General features: G+C 38.7%; 1 protein-coding gene across 5 annotated transcripts in view; it reads left to right on the top strand.

Annotated features, from left to right (window-relative positions):
• Window positions 1–5,189: 5,189 nt before the first annotated feature.
• The window catches only part of LOC129732881 (dual specificity tyrosine-phosphorylation-regulated kinase 1B), a 103,385-nt gene continuing 84,705 nt past the window's right edge, over window positions 5,190–23,869 (top strand). For 2 of the 5 annotated variants that reach the window (XM_055694258.1, XM_055694253.1), the window contains exon 1: window positions 9,643–10,271. The gene's annotated coding sequence lies outside the window, so the exon portion shown is untranslated. Of the gene's footprint in view, window positions 5,772–9,642; window positions 10,272–23,869 lie in introns of those variants that run through there. The other 3 variants (XM_055694254.1, XM_055694257.1, XM_055694255.1) reach the window with 3 other exon arrangements.

The following is a 23,869-nucleotide window of genomic DNA, read 5'->3' as shown; positions in this document are numbered from 1 at the left end:
TAGTTTCATTTAGTTAACAAAGTTGTTGATTTTTTTTATATTTGCGTAATAGAACGAACATGAAAACATGTGTTTTAATTATTCAAGCATACAGAACTGATGTTATAGAAGTTGTGAACAAATCAAAGTCTAATCTTTCAAATTATTAGAAACCATACACCATCATTAAGATTTGCCAAGAGCACTCGTGCAAATCCTCAAATTGTGAACAAGTTTTTGTCGTTCGTTGAATCAACTTTCTATTCATTGCACAATGTTTAAGCACTAATGATTGAATATATAAGTGCATGTTGTTATTCAGGTTCAACTGAAGTTCAAACATGATAGCAAATTCGGGTAATTCGCGTTGAAAGAGATTTTGAAGGCTGTTCGCACCTACGTGAACACTCATATCCAATTGTCAAAATGTGCGTGATGACAAAAGCAAAAATATTTCCTTCTTTCTTTTTCGCATGCAAAAACCAAACAAATATCAGCAACACCGTCAACGCGAATAGAAAAAGGGTGTGACGGTCAAAAATTGGACAGTTCAATCTGCAGTAACTATTATTTTTGTCGTGCAATAAAAAAACCTTTACACTTCTCTTTTTAAAGGTGTGTGTGAACAGCGATGCCAGATTGGAAGACATGTCTTAAAATGGAAGACATTTACCCTGCGGTGGAGGCATCCTTGTTTGTGAAGACAAATGGAAGACATTCGAAAAAATGTGAAGATATAAGAAAATAGGTGAATATTACCCGCATTTTGTAGAGGTCGTGACCTTTTATTTTTGCCCGACAGTTTTCGATTTGCCGGTAAGTTTTTCGTCTTTGGTTGATCCTGACGAGCCATCTCGGGTTGGAAGACATGTGAAGACATTTTTTATTTGGAAAAATCACCTGGCATCCCTGTGTGTGATTAGTACATATCCTAAGAGCAAGCGCACCGGTGAGTTGCCATTTGAGTTGCTATTTTCACAACGCTGGCCGTTGCTATTTTGGATAGCAACCGATTTTCGCACCGGTCGTTGCTAATGGGGATTACCAATTCCACTATTTCTTTTTCACACCGGCAGTTGCCAATATCTGAAGACCGTCATTAGCCAGCGTTGGCAAAATGTTTGTTTGTGATGTATTTCGCATATTTTTTGCGTATCTAGTAATAACCAACCTATCCGTCAGTCAATCTTTTCCGGAATGATCTACGTTCTTTCTGCTTCATAAAATGTTCCCTCCATTTCACGCAACTTTGTTTTAACTTTGTTTCCGTTTTCCCAAGTTATCGATACCATAATTCTTTTGCAGGTTTTTTTACTTGTGCGTACATGAATTTTTCATCCTTACATGTTTATTTAAAGTAATTTCGTAAAACTGGGCACGTCCAGCAACGTTGGCTTAAACGACTATTATACTGAAAGCTGGCGAACTAATCTTTATTCGAACTCATCTCGTCAGGTCATTACAAGCGACCGTGTTGGTCTAGCGATTGTTACATTCAATTTGTGTTTCTCTTTCTTAGACTTGTCTACCTACTATTGCTTGTAGCACGCACACCTAAGCTGCCGCGCACGTGTTGTACAGCTTTGAGTTTCCCACCTAAAGCTTTACGTGCAAATATTGCATACATGCTGGCTTATCAAGATACATTCTTAACTGATATAAGTAAAGCGCCTGATGAATGGCAAATTGCTTTTATTTACATTTCATAGTAACTGTAGCGAAATGATATTCTCAACACAGTTTGCTATTAATATTTGAAAATTTGCCACCAAAAAAAACTTGAATATAGAACGCGGAAACTGTTTTCGAGTATTTGGTTGATTCTAGTGATGAAGAAAGTGATTTCGCAAAACAAATTTCCTTATACGCGATTAAGAAAAGGGTTTTTGGAAAGATTCGGGGCGGCTCTCAGCCTAGTAAATAGCCAAACATTGACCGCCATACGGAGGAAGGTGCCATCCAGCGTTTTAACAATATTTTTATGGGAAACACCGGTCAATACAGATGACCATTTCCAACGCCGCTTTCGAACGCATATTAGGTTGTTTTTGAAGATTGAAACAGCAGTAAAGGAGAAAAATGGTTTTTTATACAACGACCGAACGAAACGGGAAAATAGTTGGTAATACTCCTGAGCAGATTTGCTTAAACCTTCCAGGTTCATTGAATCATATTGGCCAATCTTGTGAGGATTTGAGCTTTCCGCATCGTGTAGGTTGCTGACCAAAATGGTCATCTCAATAAAAAACCTATACAAAATGTTTACCTGCCCGAAAAAACACCCTGTGGAAAATTTCAGCTCAATCGGAAATAAAATTGAATAGTGGTTTACGCCGACACTTGCGTCCTACGACGTGTTTAACAAGCGAGGCCGAGGCCGACCAATTGAGTCCGCATTCGAAACTTTCATCATCTTCGTAATATTATTACGAACATTCACTATCGAGCACAAAAAAAAAAACAACAGTTTGACATTTCATCAAATAGCAACGATTCGGCTCGTTGCTATCGCGTTGCCAAATTTAATAACTCGCTACTACCCGAGGTGGGGATTGCTATTTCCCAAACCAACATAGCTACGCCCGGTGCGGTTGCCGCGTTATGGTGGGAGTTGCCAAACTAGCTTTAGAAACTTCAATTTAGCCACTGGTGGGCTTGCTCTTAGAGGGGAGACAACTGGGTATAGATTTGCATCCACTTTGGGAACCACTCGCTGATTGGTTGAAATTAAAAACCCCGAGTGCGTTAAAATTTATCATGAGGCTTGCTGGCAGTGTTGCTGAACAACATGTTTTGTTGTTATGATTTATATTTTTTTTATGATGTCACCTGTTATATTCTAAAATAATTTCAAGTGAACATTCAAAATAAAGTACAGAGCGTATAAACGGGTGTAGTAAGAGATCCGACTTTGATCATCGCTTATATCATTTACCAAAAGATTCAAAAGTGCGCAAGGAGTTATCACGGTTTTGCGTGAAGCATAAGAACAGCATACCGCTGCTCAATGTCGTGTGTAGTGTGAGCTTATTTCTACTTTTGAATCCGTTCTGGATTAAGTTTGAAATATACCTGTTGAGGCATATTGCTTGTGCGGAGAGTATAATGCAGTTGGGTCAATGAATGAATCATACACACCTAATTTATCTCGGCAAACTTCCCAACAGCTGATTGAGCTCGGCGAAGTTTTTAACGAATGTCAGCAATATATTTCGACGAACATTCAGCAAATATATCGATTTACCGTAAACCAGCAAGTATTGACGTTTCGTTTGCCGAAGTTCTTAAAAATTCTGCCGAGAACTTGTAGAACATTTCGCTGAGTTTATCAGCTGTTGAGTTCTCGGCAATAAAATCTAAGTGTAATCATTGATGGATGACACCTTCGATTTTAAGTATATTAAAGATGCAGATTCTCCAGTAACCCTCAGACGGTAAAACTGTCGCCTGCAGGAGAAATTGTGCATAATGGTGATAAAAAGCATTCAAAACATTCAAGTTTTTTCCGAGTGAATGGCATCATTTACGAAAAATACAACAGGGATCATCGGGGTGGATGAGGAAGAAGAGTAAGAAGCCAGATGGCGCCTCTTAGGTACATATCATATGTTTGATTTTGACATTTACTCTTCAGTTGTGAAAAAGGCGTCGAAGGCAAGAGAAGCAACGCATCAGAATTTTACTCGCGCATCGCAAAATCCGAACTACTCGCAAGCTATTAGCGAATTTCTTTATTCCCCTGAGTCAGGGCAAATCTGTCGAGGAATAAAGAAACGACATCGCGATTTACGACGCAAGCAAAAAAGAGATGCCAGATAATTGTTTACGAACTAAGCACGTACAAAGGTGGGTTGAACTGCTTGAACCTGACAAATTTTACGGTGCGCTTCGGGCAGCACGCCAGGTCAATACTGGGTCAAAATCGAGCGAATAGAGAAGGGTTTTGACAGCAGCTAGGTGGGCTTCAGGTCAAAAGGAGTTGAGCTTGTGGAATAAAGAAATTCGCTATAAGTAGTAAAATTGTAGCCAAATCAACTGGCATCAATGTAATTATAGTGTTTGAAGAACGTTTGTCGAATGTCAGGAAGACAGGATCGGGACAAAATCGAAATCAGAGGGCAGCAAAAACGACGAAAATAGTGGCCAGCAGTCTCAAGCGGAATCCCATCTTTGCCGTCCGAGATGTTTCAAGCAAGCCGGGAGTGTCGTCTACAAATGAATCGAGTTAAAAAACGAGCCGGAATGTCGACTTACAAAAAAATGGCGACTCCAAGCTGTGACGATAAGCGAAACAAGTCAGCCAAATAACGATCGCGAAAGCTGTACGTCAAAATGCTGACGAAGTTTAATTGCGTGGAACAGGATGATGAAACTTACGTCAAGGCAGACTTTAAACAGTTTCTTGGATAGGAATATTATACGGCAATTGGAAGAGGAAAGGTGGCAGAGATTTTCAAACATTTCAAGCTGTCGAAGTTTGCAAAGAAATATCTCGTGTGGCAGCCTATCTGTTCCTGTGGTTTAAGGAGCAAAAGCTCCGTCAACAAAAATTTATGTGCAGAAGGCCTTCAAGCAAGACAGTTATTCCGGTGAAGTGACCAAAAAGGCTGTGCAAAACTTGATGGAAGAAGTCAAGAAAAAGGTCCGGCAATTTGCATTAGCTAAAAAGGAAGCATGAGTCAATATATTTCTTTTATTCTGTACGAATTGAACTTGACAAAGAAACATGATGTGTTTTCTTACTATACTTCTACATATATGTAAAAGTAACTTATATAATTTTTCGATATTCAAGCATCAATTGTTTGAAATTTAAAAAATTTGGTTGTAGTTTTGAGAAATAAAATAAAATTGGTACATACCATACCACTTTGTTTCGGGCAAATGGCAGATTCGAGGTAACGTCATTTGAGCCTGTGTTACAGTTGAAAAAATATTTTTCAAAAATATGGCTTTTGAATGAATCATTTTCGGGAAATGGTTTAAAAATCATTTTTTCATCTCCACGGTTTTCGGCGATATTTTGATAATTTGTCCATTTTTTCCAATAAAATTCACATTAACATTTTAGCGATACGTATGCTTCACCATCAGAATCCACCTTCTATTTCCCTTTTAAACCTCACGCCAGTGAAGGGTGAGCGATGATGAGAATCGCTAAACGCACCTCACGTAGGAGAAAACGGAGAAATGATGAGTGAGTTGTGTTGAGTGTCTCTGATTTAGTCTGGAAAGACAAGATCCAATATTGCTCCACGGAAAGTGACCAGTTTCCGCTGTAAAGTGTCGAAATCTGTTAAATTACGAATCGTCGCGGTAAATGTAACTTGTTCCTGTTGGACAGAGCGCAGTTTTCAGTGTGGAATTTGTGTTCGCTAGTGGAGTCACTGTTTTTCACATTTGCACGGCACCCCAGCTTCTCTGCCTTGCGGTATTCCGTAAAGTGCTTTTCGTGGAAAAGTGGAGTACTATCCGGCTTCCCAATTCGTCGGAAGCGGTAGTGACGTGCAGTGGTTTTATTTTGTGCTAACCAGTAGATAGAAATGTGATTGCTGTTGTGGAATTATTGGGAAAGAAGTTCTCGTCTGGGATTTTTTTTTCTTCATTCTGAATGAAAGAAACGGTAGCGGCGGTGGCAGCAGCAGTACCTTTCGGGGAATCCGTCTATTCGCAGACGACATGTATGCTACTGCTGGCTATCCACAAATACATAAACAGACATCCTGAGAGACGCTGAAGTCGGAGAGAAACTGCAACAAGTGTTGCCAACTTCAGTGACGAGTAATTCGAAGGTAACTTTTTGTAAACAAAACAAAATAATATTTGCACTTACAAACTTGTTCTTGAACGTAAACTGCAATAACATCACACAAGCTTTATGGACCGATAGGTCTTAGCTATAAACAAGGAAAAAAAACATCACACAATTTTTAACATGCTTGTTACCAATACTAACTACAGTAATAAACTAAAGTAAGTTTAATAGTGAACCTGTATGTTAGAGAATCGCCAAGACACCAATAATGCAACTGTCAACCACAAAACGATAAACGACAAAGCAAAATTATACAGCTCGCTCGTTTTGATGTTGACAGTTGCCTTGACGTTGAGTGTCTTGGCGATTCTCTAACACAGTGGTTCTCAACCTGGGGTACGTGGAGAGCCTTCAGGGGGTACGCGAGAGAAAAATCAGTAATGGCGGACAAAGCATTTTTTTTATAATACTTTATTTGTTGTTCAAACTTCCTCTTAAAACACGACTGTAGCAATCAAACAAATCACAGTTCAATTTTAAACCTAAACTAGACTACCACAACATGATCTAACACTACTCTCTCCCACTCTGCAAGAACATTCCAAGCTAGGTACAATTGAATTGAAAAATATCGCCAAGGGGTACGCGGACAAAAAAAAAATTGAGAACCGCTGCTCTAACATTCAGGTTCACTAAAGCTTAACTATTATTCTTGTAAAATCCAAAATCCGCGTAAAAACGCGTAAATTCCGAAATCTGCGTAAAAAACACGTAAATTCCGAAATCTGCGAAATTTTGAAATCCGTGTAAAAAACATAATTAGCTGAAAGTTTTTAAGCTTTTCTGCTAAATACTTTCGAAACAGAATCAATCGCAGTTTTATTTTTACCTGCAAATCGAGCTGAATATTGGTAAAAATATAAAAAGGTTAGGCAAAATCAGTGAACATTCAGAGCTAATATTCCTTAAAAATAAATGCAGCGGAATTGAAAAAAAGGGAACGTTTCAATTGGGGATTTTTATTTGAACAATACATGCTTTTTCTTATACTTATCGATGACCAACCTTTCTGTAGGCACTACGTAAATTTTCTGGAAATTTTCTCGACTCAGCACTGTGGCACGGTGTATCGTTGTACTTCATTGTTTTTTTTTTTTACGTTGTGCTACATTCCGATTCGGAACTTGACCTTTTGTTTATTTATACACAGACTTCGCAGCCAACTGTGAAGTGTACAGGACAATTGCGGGGCTAGCGCTACGATCCTACTGACACTAACAGTCTCTCCCGAGCCGAGACTCGAACCTACGACGACTGGCTTGTTAGGCCAGCATCGTACCTCGAGACCATCTGGGAGAGAGAATTAACATCGATCAGCACGAAAAAAACATGCTGTATAGCCTAGAGATACTCAGAGAAATAGATAAGCGATGGTTTCACATGTCAGAGGTGCCAGATCTTTTCTCAAAGCGGACTAAATTTTTCATTTGACTCGCATAACTGATGGTGACGGTGGAAGTCCTGAGAAATGAGAAAGAGCTTCATAAAACCCGCGAAAGTGTATGTTTAATTTAATATACTTTAACCATAATTGATCATTATTTTGTTGACCAAACAAAAGGTTTGTGAACCACCAGTTGAAAATCAGTATTTCTAAATTCGTTGTTCGTGGTTAGTTGAAAATCAAAATGATACAGCAATTTTGGACCATTCTCAATTCATTGTTTAGCAATAAAACATGAAAAACGTGTAAAGAAAAATATATCCTTTATTGTACCTGATTGCAATACCTTTTAGTGTGTTACCTTTCTTGTTCGTTTGGGTCAGATTTTGACATGTTCGTTTGGCTCACATCATCTTCGCATATCTCTCCACGGGAATGGCATCGCTGTCAGCTACCATACATTTGACGCGTTACCAACATCACTGGCACTGGCACCCGAAAAATGGGCAGTTTACCCTTATCCTATGTTGATTCGGGCAAACCGGCTAAATGTTGACTGCAATTATTAATAGCATATCAGACAGTTTTGAGCAATTTCTTAAGGTTTTCACATGGTATGTGATATTCTAATTGATATTTAGTACATTAATTGTGTCCCAAAGCAAAGTGAAGCAAACTGTGACAGCAGAAAAAGTAGTTTTGGGACAAACGGTACAGAAATAGATGTTCGTAACGCTTGAAGGCTACCTTACTATGCCCTTGTATCTCTCCCTCTGAGTATTGCTAGTATAACCCTGGTAGTGCATAAAACGACATTTCTGCTGCTGGCCTGTGTGGCATCCCTGGTTCACATGCCATGACAGGGATGCCAGATGTGAAGACATGTCTCAATTTCGAAGACAATAGAGCACGTGTGAAGAATTGGAAGGCTAAACATGATATTACCCGCGCCCCATTCAATGTGTTTACTGCGATTTTCGTCAACTTTCATTGGGGACCGTGTTTGCAGATTTCGTATGTGTGAAGGGTGTGAAGACATTGAAACATCAACTAGTATGCCTGCGTCATTTCTTGATGGCAGGGTTATATTGAAATCACTTACGATTGTTAACTTTATAAATCGATGTGTTATACGTATTTCTTTTGACATTTCCTATCAAATAATAAATGATAACATACGTATGCCTAAAACACCCTGTTGAATACACCAAATTCCTATGAAATGTATGAATGAACATGAAATGTAATGCGATAGGCTCATTTAATTTTCAATTGTGAAGAACGAAATATTTTTTATCTGTAATATTATTTCACACTATCAATTCAATTTAATTTAATGCTCGCATGCAATTATGAATGCATTGATAAACAATTAAATTGATGCATGAGGTAATAAAATCTCGTTTACATCCAAAACGCATTTCAACAAGTCACGTATTGTTGTTCTGCACTGCTGAGTTTCACGGTAACTTCGAAACGCACTTCAAATTAAATGTACACGATTAACCAGTTTGATAGCTAACAGTGTTTATTTTTGCATGTGATCTAAGCAGATTCGGGTATTGTAAATTTGAACATCTTAACAGCAGTTGTAAGAGTTTATAAAAATCTGCTTGCAAGAATTTCGAACTTTTTGATGCAGCAGAATCCCCACCAGCTATGCAAAAGGGTCGTACATTCGAAAATAATAATTTCTATGCAGTTAACATAACCCTGCGTGATTACCAATTATAGGAAAAAGGTATTTCGCATTTCACAGAGATCTCGATATGTTCTAGGATACATATTGTTTTAATGACATTAGTGAACTTTTTTATGTACTAATTTACAACTAATCCATTCTGATTCTGGTAACTGGTACATTATAACCAAAAATTTATTTTATAATTTTTTATTTTAATTGGATCCATCCTGTCAAATTGCTCACTGTAATTTATTCACTATAAATCTTGCTTGTCAAAAAAATCCCATACCCAAAACATTATTGATATATCCTTTTTAAAAAATATTTCCTCTATCGTGGCACCGCATAGCGCTAAGCTCACTCAACATATATGTTTGCTTGCAGCTCTGTCAACACTGCCGAGCGCCAGACGAAAAGGTGAATACACTCTGCATTTCGTCGGTTCTCGTGCGCCGTCATCATTGTCCCGAACGGCAGTCTTCGTCATCATCATCACCGTCATCATGAATCCCCCTGATTGAATGTCGACATCGAAAAAGTGCACGCACACCACAAACGCCCGCCTTGCGCTAGTCGTAGTCTCAAGTGACAGTTCATCGTTCCGCTGTCAGTCGTTCGTCGAGTTCTACTCTGCGTTTGCCAGCAGCTTCACTGGTGTGCGCTATTGATGCTTTGGCCTCGCTCGCCGGTGTGTGTGCGATTTGACAGCGCGCTTGCCTCGCATAACAGAAATTTGGTGTCAGCTTTTCAGTATATTGGTGTTTACAGTTGCGAGTGAGTGTATTTTCATCGAAATCTAAGAAATTTTATTTTTCAATGCTTTGACTGGTATATTTTGGATATTCCACGACGGTATAGCAAATGGAAACGGTGAATACTTTCCTTCGTTCTCCTTACTTGCGGTTTTCCCACTTGCGGACGAATCTCATACTACACACGGGTGCGTTTCGCTGTTTGGCTTATGGTTTTTAATTGCATTATTTGATTAGAGAAAAGAGAAGTGTTTCAATGCTTCGTCCCTGTTTTCTAGCACCGAGAATAGTTTTTTTCATCGCAATGTGGTACGAAAACAAACGCTGGTGAAAGATTGAGTGAAGGCGATCATAAGAGTGAAATCAAAAAGTGAGTTTTCCAAGGCAGATGACAAGTTTGCCGCAAGTTGTAACATCAAAAGAATGAATCGAAACAAAAGTGCAGTTCTTGTATGTAATTTGTGTTGAAAGTTGTTGAAGTTCATGATGATACAAAGTTGCATTTGTAACGTAATAATTAATTAGAAGCCAACGAAAATACATCATGTGCACGGAAATGTACATTACAACATCATGGTCTGAGGATTACCATTTTGGATAAATTTCCAACAATCGCACTGCAACGGAGCATCTGTTACAGTTAAATATACACAAGTGGTAAATATTGGTTCGCAGTTTTCCTATAAACATAAATGACGATAATTTCATCAACTGCAACCATCCTATAATGGCGAAGAGCTTCAGAATCGATTCCAGGTCGCATTTTTCTCTTTATTTTTCTGCTCCTCCACAAACCCCGTCCGGTCAGTGTACCCGTTCTCATCCAAGCAGCAAATTATATGAAACTTTTGCTGTCTGGCGCTGATGCTGCTGCTGTTGCCGTTGCCTCTGGAACAAATGGGGAAAATGACGTCCACCATTTTGATATTACACTAACACCGTTTCGCGCTGCCTCCAGCTTGGTGTGTCCACAGCACAGTAATTGGTGGTGTTGGTGTCTGTTCGTCCGCTCCGTTGGTATCGTGTGCTAGTGTGTGCGTGGTAAAGTTTTGATTTAGCAAAAAAAGAAACAACAATAAGAGTAACAACAAAAACAACTGTGCACAGTTTTACCGAAACTAATTGGAATGTGCAGAGTGAGAGGCTGCGATTTTTTCGAATTGGAGTTTGTCTTATTGACGATGGACGTGGCGAGCCGATGTGAATGTGCCCTAAATAATGATTCACGGATGGTCGCGTTTACCAACCTGCCGCGCGGGTGTGATTTTTGGGAAATTAGGTTTTAGTTTACCATGTAGGTAGAGGCAAAAAAAAAACAGTGACACGTTCATTCCCACAGTTTGTGTGGTTAACTCCGGATGTGATGTCCCTGTTGGAAACACGTGTCCACATTGGGGAGCAGTAATTGGTGCTTTAAAAATGAATTATCAAGTGTTAAATGTACTTGCGGTTTGAAAATAAAAATGTGCAGTGATTCGCAACTACAATGTAGACCTATTTTACATCTATTGATTCAATTAAAGTTGATTTTGCCATTAACAAATTCAACTTTTGCTGATAGAATGACAAAAACCGTTAACAGCGTCTTTAATGACTGAGAAGCTGTTACAATATCGAAGCGCATCTAAGTTTGTTTTAGCTGATTTTTTTCTCTATTAAAAGTTTATAGCCTTGTGTCAGAAACATTTTACATTACTCACTCCCCTTTGTTTTAATCAGAGAGTAAAGGAGCTAACGGCGATTTTTGCGTAGCTCACTTACGCGTGAGTAAATGCAAGAACTGCACGTTTCTGTGTATTAAAATTTCACTGTCTATTGTTGAGTTGAAAGGAGAAGTGATATTTTCACTCAAATTACAGTTTTGTTCTTAGACTCATATGATATTTTTTTTCTGTTCTCACAAAAAAAAAAACATTGTTTACAATTGCTGTCAAAGAGTATTACATCGTAGGCCATTGTCCTCTTTTACTGTCGGTGAAGATACAAAGTACAGATGGAGAAAAACATGAGTCACCCCCTAGTCGACAGCCAGTCCTGTTTACGATGTATAAAGTCATTGTTGGAATTTCCCAGTGCAAGTGGCATATGGCGAAGTCATGAACAGCATGACGCAGACTATCCTATTACGCACTATACGCAGTTACGATCAATAGTATTTGAGTCGGTGCAAAGATGTAGGATGTGGTGAAACATTTTTTGAAGGACTTTTTGAATGTTATATGAATGACATCAGCTGATGCATTGTTTCCCTATATTAACCCTCTAGTGCCCAAATTAATTTTCAGACGAGCTTTGAAAAAATCACCAAAAATTTATAAACATTTTTTAAGTATTGATTGAAGCTTTTTAGAGGTTTAACTGAAGACCGTCTAAAGGCGACACTGGGCACTAGAGGGTTAAATGAATATGAAATTCTTTTTGTATATGTTCTCAAAGCATATTTTTGGTAATCTATGTAATGTAAATATATAATTTTATTTGGAGAATTGGAGACATTTGCGAATATCAAAAATCAACTAGAAAATTGTTTGTGATAAAGTGAGAACATATTGTGGAAAAATATACTTACATACTTTTCACGTCTTAGAAATAAAAAGTGGGCAATGAAAAAAAGAACCTTAAGCAAATCTGCTATATGTGAATTTCATTGACTTTATAATCGACTATAAAAACAATGTTCAGTGCAACGAAATAAACTAGATTTTTCCAAGAATGTAATAAAGAATCTTCTATGCTTGGAATAGAGATGTAATAAATTTTGGCAACTATTTTCAACATATGCAGGGCTACTCGAATCCTAGCTTTCTCTGTATTGACAAAAGATGTTCAGTCTTAGTTTAATTTTTTTTGCAAGTTATTGTTCATACCTAAAAATATGTCTTACCTAGTGTCAAACCGAAGGTGACGAAACGATTTAAAAAGGATGATTTACCACGGCGCTGCAGTTGTATGGGTTTCGCTCTTGCTCTGTACATCTCCCGAGGTAATCACTGCTGCTGCTGCTGCTGCCGTGCATGCCAGCACTGAAATGGTGTGCATCAAATATCCGCAAGTATTAGTTGTCTACACGGAACACACCTTCTCACCGTCATCGCATCGGTGAGAATGATCTTGCGCATATGCGAGGTCTGGCCCAAGTCTGCGGAAGCAGAAACCGGAGTGTGATCGGAACGTTGGCGCGGAATGGTGGGTGTCTGAGCAAAATATACAATCGCACTGACAAACGTCGGCTGCAACAGCGATGGATGCACATTCCGTCGCTTTGCACTGTCCATGGACCGTTCCCCTCTCGCTACCCATGCGACCCCAAGGGCGTGACGCTTCCAGCCAGCTCACAGCAACAGCAGCCGTAGCTCGGTTTACGTGCATTATGATAGACATTGTAATATCCGCCCGTCTGCAGGTTGAATTTAAGTACGCACACATACTGCCATAGCAACTGCACTGGGGAACACTGCATAAAGAATTGTCCAGAGAGTGGCTAAATCATCCATCATTGGTTGAAGAACGGGAAAGTAAAATGTTTCGAACGTTAAAACTTCATCATTCGTATGTATTTTCTGCCTCATATTATAGGACGTCATTGACACGATTAATGCTTTTTAAGCGAAAAATCTGAAACAGTGAATTTGTCACAATTTGGTGCAATCCAGATCCTGGAGAAACATAATGCTGGATGGGTGATAAGGATCAATGAAATGGGATCTGCCGATTCCAGATGCTGCTTTATCTGTACAACCTACCATGTACGAGGAATTGTTTGCCTTTTTAGATACCACTGGGTTGGTTCCTTGGCAATGGGCTGTGCAGATCCATGGTATCCGATGCTCACTTCATTGAACCAGCGCATCAAGTTTTCTGGCGAAATAATGGAAGCATATTACTAAAAGGATTTCAAGGATTCTTAACAGTTCAACTAGTTGAGTTGATAATGTTATATGGAGGAGTTGCAATAATTGATGATCCATATTCGAGACCTAAAAGATGAGTGGAAAAATCAAATGGAAGTAAGAGGAGATATCCTTGTCTAGAAATTAAACAGTAAATTTCCACAAAAACAATGCAATGACGGTACAGAAGTTGGTTAAAAAAGATCTAACCGAAAAAGAGCGAAAGATTTCGATCGAATAGAAGATGAAGAGTAAGAAGTATAAAGAACAACGTGATGCTTCGACACGAAAATTCCACTCGAGCACACCATTTATCACGCATACAAACAGATTTATGTGTAGTTTTTTGTTTTGAATGAATTACAGTTGTCTCGCATTGTAAAGCATTTTGACAATTTGAAATTGTTAAAACTTCTGTTGAAGAAATTTCGTTTCGCAAGAAAAGCCCCATTAAAAAATATTTCGCCGAAAAGTTATGTTATCAAAATTAAGAAAAAAACGAAGCTAAGAACGATTAGTTTATAAAATAATTTAGAATCGTGAAGAATGTTTTGCACATAGTCCGCTTCTAGATCATGTACACGAGTTCATCCTGTGCATTTATTATTATAGTTTAAGTCAGGAAGAGTTTAGTTTATTTACATCCAACAGTTTTTTGCTATTCAGAAACACCCTCAGTCTTCTAAGCTAAAGCACAGCCCAGTTTGTCAACCTGCAGCTGCATAAGCTGTGGGTTTGGTTTCTTGCTAAACTGTTTACGTACACAAAAGCATCGTGACAGCAGCTACACGAGCATCGTCATCCTCTTGTCTGGGGACGAGAAAAAAAACACAAGTTGTTAGGGTAGATGATGTAGGATTCACACAACGCTCATAAAGGACCACCCCTTCTTGTCTTAGTCCAAGTCGATTTTTTTCCTATAGATTCGGTGTGTGGAATCGAAGTATTGATCTGACGACATCAGAATCATTTTGTTACCCCGTTGGCGACAACGACGCCACTCAGGGCGAAGCTGCTGGTTACGACGATGATGGAGATATGGTTGATGATGATTATGATGACGATGATGATCGAAGAGTTGATGAAAATGGACGACCTACGACTATGTGGATTCGGTTGAGCTGATTTTGCTTCCGCTTGCAGACACTTACTGCAGGGTAGCGTCTAGACGGAAATGGGGAAGAAGGAGCTAAGAAAATTGGCAATGTATATAAATACGAATGTGGTGGCGCATGGTTGCTCCTTTCGGGTACCTGCAGCTGTTGCCACGGCGAGTGGCGTTTTTTTTGCATTTGCCATTTATTGCTGCCATTTTCCCAGTACTCTTCCGAAAGGAGAACGTATGTAAGTCTGGGGATTGGTCCGATTTTGCTTTATTGTATACTACTTCGTTTTTCATAAAATTGTAATCAATTTTTGTTTTATTATATTGTGTAAAATATTTCGTAAATATGTGTTTGAAAATAAAAAACCTAAATTAATCCACCTAGCGGTCAGATCCAGCTTTTCTCATTCAATTTTTTATTTGTAAAAATAGATTTACATGAACGCTTCAATCCAATAAATGTCTATTCACTCTTTAAGTTCTAAAATATTGATGTTGTAATCTTTACATATAAAAATGCAGTCAAGTCTAACTGTCTGTCTGATCCATATAGGCCCGAAAACTACCGAACCGATCGACGTGAAAATTTGTATGTAGGGGTTTTTGGTGCCGATAAAGGTTCCTATGATAGTTTGAGACCCCTCCCTCTTCTGGATGGGAGGGGTCCCATACAAATGAAACATAAATTTCTGCACAACTCAAGAACAAACCAAGCAAATGAAAATTTGGCATGTGGATGTTTTAAGGGGTAACTAATATGTCCATAATAGTTAGATGAAACACAAATTTGTGCACATCTCGAGAACTAATCAACCAAATAAAACAAAATTTGGCAGGTAAATGTTTTTAGTGGTAACAAATATGTACATAATGGTTTGAAACCCGACTCCCTCTTCTATAAGGGAGGGATCCCATGAAAATGAAACACAAATTTACACAGCTCAAGAACCAATCAAGAAAATACAACCAAATTTGGTATGTGAATGTGTTTAGAGGTAACAAATATGTCCATAATGGTTTGACGCCCCTTCATTTTCTGGAAGTACATGTTTCTTCACAAATATTTGCACATTTCGCGAACTAATCAACTAAATGGAACCATATTGGCAGGTGAATGTTTTTAGTGGCAACAAATATGTTCCATAATCGACCTCAGACAACATTTTGGATTGTAAGATGGCAACTTCCGGTTTCTGGAAAACAGCCGAAAATGGCCGATTTCCACCCAATATAATGATATCCGGATCTAGAATAATACACAGGAGCTAAAATCGACCACAGATAGCATTTTAAATTCTAAGATGGCGACTTCCGGTTTCTGAAAACAGCAGAAAATGATCAAATACCACCCAATATGAGTGTTTATTTAACCAGTATGCTGTTCAAAATCCAGAAATTGTCTCCAAATGCCATTATGAAATCCAAAATGGCGACTTCCGGTGTCGGAAAAACAGCGGCAAATGACCAAATACCACCCAATATGGGAATTTCCGGAACCGTAATGTTGCACTGGAGCCACAAATCAACTTCAGACAACATTTTGAATTGTAAGATGGCAACTTCCGGTTTCTGGAAAACAGCCTGAAATGGACGATTTCCATTAAATATCAGTATTTCTGGAACCAGGAAGATGCACAGAAGCTAAAAATTGATCACAGACACAATCTTGAATTTTAAGATGGTGACTTCCGGTGTCTGGCAAACAGCCGGAAATGACCAAATACCATTCAATATGAATGTTTTCGGAACCGGAATTACGCCCAGATGACAAAAATTGATTTCACAGGCAATTTCAAAGTCCAAAATGACGACTTTCGGCTTCTGAAAAACAGTCCAAAGTGACCAAATATCACCCAATATGAGAACTTGGAACGTTCAAATACTACGACACCACATTTAAATTATGTTGAGGCCACATATATCGATCAAAGCAGGTATAGTTTTAAATAGTCTTTGAATTTCTCTTCTTTCCATAACTTCTGAGCCACATATCAAATTGTTATGAAGTTTGTTATTTGTAAGTTTGAGAGATGACTCGTTCGTATGACACTAGTTATGTTCAAATAAGTCATGTAATCTTTGAGATAATAGACTTTCATTGTTTTATTAACAATTTAATACATAACGGTTGCTTAAGTTCGATTATAATCAAATGAAATGGGAACGTGTAGGGCAGCCAAACTTTGAAACCACGTGTTCAATCATAATTCACCAGTTAACCCTTAACTAGCCCGCTAATCTGATAATAATAATCAAATCGGTTGTGTAGTTTCTGAGATAATGGAATTTTGTGATTTTCACAAGTCGGTACATTACAAATGAAGTTACAGTTCGACTACAGTAAAATTCAATAGGGTCTTCTGAGGCAGCTAGACCATTCATTTGACACTAATTTTGTGGAAATCGGGTCGGCCATCTCTGAGAAAAGTGAGTGAGTCCAAGTAGTCTTCGGAATATGTCCTTTGCATAGCTGGATTTCACATTTTTAAACATAACAGGCAAAGTAATAGTCCGACTGGCAAAACAAATCAATAGGGTCTTATGGGGCAATTAGACTATCCATTTGACACTGATTTTATGAAAATCGGTACAGCCATCTCTGAGAAACATGAGTGAGATTAAACAGTCTTCAGAACACGTTTCTTTTCATAACTTTTGAACCACAAGTTCAATTTTTATGAAATTCAAAAGTTAAGGGTTTTCTAGGTAGCCCGTTCTTTTGAGACCAATTTTGTTCAAATCGGTAGTGTAGTTTTTGAGATAATGATGTTTCATGATTTTTACATTTTGATACATAACCTCTAAACTAAAAATCCGATCACAATGAAATTTAATAGGGTCTTATGGGGCACCAAGACCTTTCATTTGCAATTAATTTCATGAAAATCGGTCCAACCAGCTCTGAGAAAAATGAGTGAGAATAAAAATCTGCACATACACACACACATAAAGAAAATGCTCAGCTCGTCGAGCTGAGTCGAGTGATATATGCCATTCGGCCCTTTGAAGCACTTTATACTTTCGGTTTTGCAAGTGATTGCTATTCCTTTCTAGGAGAAAGGCAAAAAATTAGTTTATTCACTTCAGGTTTTTGCCGCCCAGTTTTAGTTTATTTAAGGAAAAAAATCTTAAGAGGTGAACCACGACGATGTCTCAAAAGAAAACTGGTTTTAAATCACAACAGGATTCTGGAGACAGAGAAACGAATATTATTTTACACTAATATCCCTAATTTGAAACAACGTCGGTGCCTCATAAGCAACTGGGAGGTCACTAAAAGTCACGACTGTATGCAATGATAAAGTAAATTTTCGACAGTTCATTAGATAACATCAGATTTTTACTGAATCAAATTTTGTGGTTTTTCAGATGGCATTTCCTTTTTACGCTTGAAATATTTGAATTATTTGTCATAGTTTTGAAAATGTCAACGTCTCTCCAATTTTAAAACCTGAAAAAAATCCAGCTGAAGCATCAAGTTATCGTCTAATTAGTTTACTCTCTTCTATAAGCAAACTTTTTGAAAGAATGATTCTTAATAGACACATGTTAATGAAAATTCAATTTTTGCAAATGAGCAGTTTGGATTTCGCCATGGGCATTCGACTACTCATCAGTTACTTAAAGTAACTAAATCTGGAGGTTATTCCCTTTTTTTAAATTTTTTTTTAACTCAAACTATATTTTTTTATATTTTCATATGGTTACATATGGTTTACATAAAAATTGTTTAGCCTTTCAAGGCTCTGCATCTTTGTTCTTGGGTTTTGCTGGTTACTTAATTCTATAGATTTACATTATTTGTGTAGAATTTTACAGTTCGTCCTTTATAGGACTTGCTTTTAATTGAAAAATAAATTTTATAACCTACTTAACTATAAATAACTAACTTAAAATTAACTTGAAACTAATGTACCAGCTCACGAATGATCTGGTGAGGTGACCTGGCGCAGGACTCTCTGAACCTAGTCAACGATGTTGTTCTCCGTTCCTCCAGCACCTGAAGACCAGCCAGGCGATGGATCTCAGAGTTTCGTGTCCTCGGAGGGGTGTTTAGGATCATACGTAATATTTTATTTTGAACAATCTGAAGTTTATGATGGTGGGTTTTAGCTCAGCCCTCCCAGACAAGCAAAGCGTACTCTATGGCTACTGACATACTGAGGCGTCAAATGAAGCAAAGCAAGAAGCGTCGCAAAAGCGTCCGAGCTACTTCTTCGAACGTCTATATGAAACGCTCAAACCGGCCATACTCGAGCGGCAACGACGCGTCGGTAGAGGCGGCGAAACAGAACGAGTAGTGTTTTGACGCGCGTATACTTACGCGGTAATACCTTGTTCAGACTAAATCTTTTATCGCAAGGTGCTTCATATTTGCTTTGTTTGGGTTTGGTAATTGAAAAAAAGCAAATAGAAAACATTTTCGTTTACAAAATGTAAAAATGTTTAAAAAATGTTAGTGCAGTAATACCATGTTCAGGCTAAACCTGATATCGCCAGGTGCTTTATATTCGCTTTATTTTGTTCGTAAATATAGAAAATATCGGGAAAATTTTTCAGGTAGTCAGGAAAATAACACTGGTATTTTTGATTGATATTGCATGCCTAACATGCTGAATTTCTTTAGTCGCAAAACACCAGCCGCTGAGTATCTAGCTGTGCTCACAGGGGTTATTCAAAACATAACAGATATCATAAACTAGTTGAACGTTACTCGGGGTCAGCGGGTTTAAAAATTAGAATAATTTCTTATATTTTTTACTACGTCTGTAGCGCATTTGACTTCAGAAATATTATTTTACTTCATAAAAATAATCTCTATGTTTACTAGAAACGTGATTTACCGTGCTTGAAGATCTTCATTGGACGAATTCATATTTCCTTTGAACGAAACCGCTGCTGGAATCTAGAAACATGACAACACAACGCATTTGCGACGCTCGCTCCAGTATGTCATAGGAAGCTTCACCCAACGCTTATGTTTATTCCGCTTCTAATACGCTCAACGCTTCGCTTCATTTGACGCCTCAGTATGTCAGTAGCCTATGACCGGTAAAATTATTTGCTTGTGAACGGCAAGCTTTTTGGTGAGGGAAAGGGTGGATTTCTATTAATGAGTGGATAGAGGGATTTGGTCAGTATGTTGCACTTGGTAACAGTTTTCTCTACTTGTGAACGAAGCAGAAGCTTTTGGTCCAGGGGGAGACCAAGATAGACAACCTCATTCGACCATTCGATGGGAGTGTTATTTGGATGGATTCTCACATTGGCAGGCGGAGCAAGTCGAGTTGATTTTGAATGCGGGAATATAATAGCCTGGGTCTTAGCTGCATTGATGCAGATCTTCCAGCTGTTAAAATAGTCGGACAGAACATCCAGGCCCCCCTGTAGTCAACGCGTCAAGGCTCTAATCACTCGACCTTTGTAGATAATAGCAGCGTCGTCTGCAAACAAAGACAGGATGCCACCACCCGGAAGGAGAGGAGCATCTGAGGTAAATATGTTGAACAGGATGGGACCGAGAAGGCTACCCTGTGGAACCCCAGCATCTACGTTAAACGTATCAGAGGGAATGTTGTTGAGGAAGACCTGGAATGATCTGTTCAACAGATAACTTTTGATGATCTTTACGAGGAAGATCGGGGAGTTGAATCGCTGCAACTTGAACACCAGGCCATCATGCCAGACATTATCGAACGCCTTTTGTGCAAATGTTTTACTAACGGACTAGTTCCGCCTTAGGATCTGAGAAACTCTAGCGAGTTGATGAACGGTGGAGTGACCCTGCCTAAAACCGAACTGTTCTGGGAGGAAAACATTATTTTGGTTTACGAATTCCAGTAAACGACTAAGGATCAACTTAGAGATGCACGATAACAGGCTGATGGGACGATAATTTTTAGCGTTGGTAGGGTCCTTACCGGGTTTGTGGATGGGGATCACTTTAGCTAACTTCCAGCGAGACGGAAAATAGCTGAGCTCCAGACACTTATTAAAGATCGCTGCCAGATGTTCAAATAATTCTCGACTCAAGTTTTTCAACTCAAGATTGAGAACCTCATTGACACCGGCGTCTTTCATGTTCTTGGTGTGCTTGATAACAGCTAACACCTTATCAGCAGATGTTTTAGATTCATCGGGAATGATTGATGGAAGATCGACGACTCTAGTTGATACTTCCTAGACGGCAATCTCGTGTGGGCTAACCCAACACAAGCTCGGATATAAATGATGACCCAACACAAGCTCGGCATGACCCAACACAAGCTCGGATATAAATGATAAGCATGTTACTTTATTATTGATCAAATATTCCTGGTCACGGTGATAAGTACAAAGTAAAAAAAAAAACAACAGATTGCTTAAAAATCATTTTCACTGCCACCCTGCTACAACTGATTCCAATAGTGATCCATTGACTCCTAAACAGGCATCCCTAACTAACACATAGGAAATTTTGGGTGATAGTCCTCAGAATACCCTTATTTCGGTGACAGAATCTTGAGACGGACCGTTTTCGCGAATTGCAATGAAAAATCTTTTTTTTTGATTTCTGATGAATCCAATGTAGATACAATACATGTTTGCGTTTTAAGTACAGTAACTATTCGCTAACTGGGCACGCTTTATCTGGGCTTCTTTTTACTGGGGGCTCGCTAACTGGGAGGATTCCTAGTTGAAAAGACAACAAACGTCAAATATCAAAACGAACTTGATAACGAAAGCGTTTTATGAAATTGTCGCGAAGCGGCGTTATCCATCGAATTCCTCCTCGGCGTTGAGATGATATCCCAGTTGGCGAGCTGATTTCAATAACTGGGAAGTGCTCGTCGCCCAGTTAGCGAACAGTTACTGTACATTGTTGATTTCTTGAATATAATTTTGTTTACTTCGAATCACATCTGTTATCATATTCATATAGCACGGTGCTCCCACAGACCATTATCATAAAATAAAATGCACCAAAGTATCTGAGTACACCATTCGATTCGTTATGACATCCTAAATGTCTGGTCAAAATTTTAAAATCGTCGTACGGTAAATTTTTGAATAATGCCCTTTTGAAGGTCGTAAAGTACAAAAAAGTGATAGAAACATGACGGAATACATATTGCAAAGCATGTTTTGCAACCACCATTTTATGAAATCGATCAATCCACCTAACAGTTAGCTAAAGAAATATTCATTCTAATTTTCAATATACCAGATTGTTTCCTTCAGCAAAGTTGTGGAAAAATTTTAAAGAAAAAAAGTTGCTGAATACTGCGGTGTCCTATCTGCGCGTTGGACACGACCAAATAGAGTCGATTCATTTACCACTCTATCGCTATGATCGTTGAACGTGCAAGATTGATTCATCGTCACATCCAGGTCTCGAACATTCTCTCCGCGTTGTAAAATGGGAGGTCCTAAAATGCTGTCAAATAATATCGGTCGAATTCTTCTGGTTAACGTGATTACAGGCATTTACTCGCATTCATACTAAGTCCATTCCTATCAACGAATCTTCCAAAATTATTTAGATTCTCTGGAATATATTGGTTGAAAAATGTTCACATTATCTGCGAAAGTTGGTAATTCATTCATAACCATTAAAAACATCAAGGTGGCTATCTTGTGAGACATCTCACTGAACATCAAAAGTGCTGGATGTTTTGTTGAATACGTATTGGATTCTGTTCTGTAGATATGTCTTGATCCATGCCAACAACTTCTAAAAATATTGAAGTTAGCTGCGGTTCAAAGGCCTTGCTTATGTCCGTATATATACAGTCGACTTTCAGATATAAAATCTGTGACCATAGATGAGAATTCACAAAGATTCGTTACAACGGATTTTCTTTTCAAGAAGCCGTGTTGTGCAGCTCAAACGTGCTCTCCTATTCGTTCGTAAATATGGGAGTAGATTAACCGAATAACCTGGGTACAGCGGACTGAATCGTTAACCCCTGTAGTTCTCAGCGTTTGAACGAGAGCCTTTTTCATAAAATGGAGTAGTATAAAAGATTTTCCATAGAGGTGGAAAATGACCGGATGACAACGAGTTTGACTGGAGGTCAGTCCGATTCAGTTGACTTATCAGAAACTCTCAGGCTCAGAAAACGCCTGCCTCCCTTCTTCACGATGTTACTCCAGTTACTTATCGGTAGCAGGTTCGACTGGATTGTTCATTTCATCGTTGTTATCAATTCGATAAACATTCTTAAAATATTCGACGAACAGTTCGGTGGTTTCCTGAGTAACCTTGAACATGCGAGCGGAATTACAATTTGGATGTTAAAAACCAGTAGCGTAGCTAGGGGGGTGCGGTTGGTGCGGTCCGCACCAGGCCCGTCACTCAAGGGGGCCCCATAATCTTGCGAACACCGAACCGGTCTAACTGCCCACCTGAACCTAACCTCATGTATTTGTACTCGCCACTCTTCTCTCGTGATCCACACGGACAAAGTATACGTGATACCGGTGTTCATTGTTACCATGATTCGTGATTCGTCTGACGCCGAAGTTGAATGTTTTACGATCGCGGAAAACATTCGATGCAACGTGGAAACACGCAACGAAGGAGCGATTTCTTGCAGTCCTGAAAACCAGACTTAGTAAAGCACGCACCGCACTAGAAGGGGAACAAAAATTGAGCTCTTGCTTGCTAGGTATCACGCACTTGAGCTGGGTGCTTCGGTCGATGATTCGGCTCGCGAAGAATGAAAAATACCACCAGCACCACAGAGCGGATATCTCTCCGTTGGTGCTTTTCTAAAGTTACATAGAGCGCATGGTGTAGCCCCAAATCATTTTGCTTTTTTTTGCTTCGTGGCATCTCCGTCTTCTTGTACTTTGATTCTCTTTGCTATGTATATTACACATTACAGCTAGTTCAGAGGGTGAGCGCTGACGACGTATGCGGGTGAGTGGGTGACTATATGTTTGTTTTTTTTTTCCTCATCTATAACTATATGTTTGTGTTGTTTTTGAAATTGAATGTCGTGAATTCAATGGTATGAAATTTAATGTAATAAAGCAGCAAAACCATGTTCTGTTTAATAGTTTCAAAAGAGAATGCCGTGAAAATTTTTTACCTGCAGCAGTTGCAATTACTTGGATTTGTTTGCTTCGTTTAAAAAAGCATGCGTTTCGGTAAATATTTCCTGTAATATGAGGTTTAAATTGCTTTATATTTTTGAGCTTTCAGCCAGAAAATACAGTGAAATACAATCAAGACACTATTTTGATACTTTCTGTCGTTCCAGGAAGCATAATCA

This window comes from Wyeomyia smithii, chromosome 3, assembly GCF_029784165.1.
Source record: "Wyeomyia smithii strain HCP4-BCI-WySm-NY-G18 chromosome 3, ASM2978416v1, whole genome shotgun sequence".
NCBI lineage: Eukaryota > Metazoa > Arthropoda > Insecta > Diptera > Culicidae > Wyeomyia > Wyeomyia smithii.
The sequence above is the reverse complement of the archived record's forward strand: the minus strand, read 5'-3'. Positions and strand labels throughout refer to the sequence as shown.